The following is a 2,579-nucleotide window of genomic DNA, read 5'->3' as shown; positions in this document are numbered from 1 at the left end:
GGGTTAGGAAGGCATTATGTTTCTTATCCAATGTTTATCCTCCTGTAGATTCTCTCATTTAGCCTAATGTTAACTCTGCTGAGTCTACACACATGATCTACTTCCTCCTCTTGAATGTGCATGTGTCACTTATTCATGTGAATGACACATTAATTAATTTGAATTAATTAACAAACCTCCTGCATTGTGATATTTCAGATATTTCTCACGTTCAAAGCATTCTGCACATTCACAAATACAGCTCATCGTATCTGTGTTCTCTGGCTTTGGAACAACTTATAAACAGATATAAATACTAATACTCAATATGCATCCACCCACATACGCACATACACGGGAAGAGTGTTTCTAATCCACCTCGCCCTGACATGTAGTCCTACAGACACACACACTCTCAGGCGCTGACACACACTGAGTCACCGTGCTGTCACGGTGACTCAGGCGTGACAACATGATGAGTGACATGACAGGGTGATGGTTGAGATAACACTGGAGCAAAGGGAACTTTCATCAGGACTTCTGCTCCCGTAAAAGGTTTGCCTCGCCGTTCTGGAGAGGAAGCCGGCTTTCAACAAGAGTCTGTGTGTGAGTGACTAATGGCAGCGGCGTTATTTGGAATTGGTGAAGTGTTGAGCACCTATACCTCATTGTCGTGGCTAAGTTACTTTTGGGGGCATGAATGGTCACAAGTCCATACTCATTTACTCAAAGACAACAGTAGAAGACATCTCAAATGTAGAAATTCAGACACTTGGCTCCAGAATCAGACATCACACCCCAACAACGATCAACTGACACACCGGCTGAGAAACTTCTTACGCATCACAAGACGCCGTCATCAACAGTCTTGCCCGGCACTCTCTCAGTCTATTCAACTGGCTGGAATTGCTTAAAGGCACATCAACCCCCATATCGGCTTCCGTTAGGTCCAATCTGCTCATTCCATTCTTTCCTTTTCAGCTTTTGAGTGGTGCAGAATTTGCACCGACTTCATCCGTCTATAATCCTTCTCTTCATCCGGTTTATCAGACATCACCATGCACACCTCAAACGCTCTCATTTTCAAAGTTTCCTTCTCATTGTCTTCCACCTCAGCTCCTACCTCAACCTTAACCCTACGAGCCACCAATCAAATACATCGGCTCCAGGTACGCCGCCAAGGCATCTCCGCAACGCCCACTTTACTCTATTCCAAAATGGCCACTTGACTCTGGTTTCAGAGACCGCTGAACAGCATTCTCTGCAATTCAGCCATACCACCCAAATATTATTCCAGCCACTCCTTGCGCATCGGCGCAGCCTCCACAGCCGCCAGATCAGGCATCTGCCACCAAACCATTCAGTTCCCAGGCTGCTGGTCATCCCAGGCACACCGGTCTTACGTTCACAAATAATCTCATCGATTTCAGTCAAGCCCTGGTCTTACAGGGAGGTGTGTTCAGGTGCATGCTGGTCTTACAGGGAGGTGTGTTCAGGTGCATGCTGGTCCTACAGGGAGGTGTGTTCAGGTGCATGCTGGTCTTACAGGGAGGTGTGTTCAGGTGCATGCTGGTCTTACAGGGAGGTGTGAGTGCTTTTGAGGAAGCAGGAAGTGATCCCAGCATTGACCAAAACATACAAAGTCAATAGCGCAGCATTTCATTGTTATTTTAACAGGTAATGCTCCTAGGCGTATGGACAGCACGCACACACTATGCTTGTTACACACACAGGGACACACACTATGCTTGTTACACACACAGGAACGCACACTATGCTTGTTACACACATGCAGAAGATTTAAAATATTATGAATAAAAATATGAGGGTGTAAATCCTCCATTATAACCTTGCCCACGCACAACTCAGTTCTACACTATCTGACACTTTGGGGGGTGTATATGAAGGTAAATATGGTGCAAAAGTGAGAGCGCGTAGATGTGATGTGAGCACTTGTAAAATATGACTTGAGAGATTGTAAAAAAAAATCTGTACTCATGTTTTTTTTTTTTTTTACTTGATTCACTTTTCCAGTACAACCACAACTCACTGATTACAACCTCTTGAAGTCCACAGGTACAAATTAGTTTTGCACCAAATGTATCGCAAGAAGTGTTGCAAAACTCGAGAGCGCAGACTCGCCGCTGTGTAATGGAGAGAGCACGCTGCAGCGACAGATGCACCCCCCACCCTGAGTCTCTTCCACCCGGTCATCACACATCCTCCCAGACCAGCCATCAGACGACATCCACATCAATTTTGCACATTTATAATGTCCATCTGCATATTCATAATGTTCTTTAAATCTTTAACTAACACATGGTTGTGGCGTGGTCCACACTAGTGAAATGGAGTTAATTTGTTAACTTAGTTTAGGAAGCTCATTTTCAGCCAAAAAATAAAAATTACAACATGCCGGGGGGTAAAACCTCAGAATAACAGGAAGAGGAGTCATCATATATTTGATGCAATCTTCTCTTCTTAAGGAAGTTCACTTTGGCTTTGACGTCTAGGAGGTTGGGGGGCAGCATATCTCCACCAGACTCCATGTAAATAATCACTACTTTTAGCATGTATAGAGCAGCATATCTCCACCAGAC

The sequence above is a fragment of the Etheostoma cragini genome, chromosome 23, assembly GCF_013103735.1.
Source record: "Etheostoma cragini isolate CJK2018 chromosome 23, CSU_Ecrag_1.0, whole genome shotgun sequence".
NCBI classification, from domain to species: Eukaryota; Metazoa; Chordata; class Actinopteri; order Perciformes; family Percidae; genus Etheostoma; species Etheostoma cragini.
Note: the sequence above shows the minus strand (reverse complement) of the source record.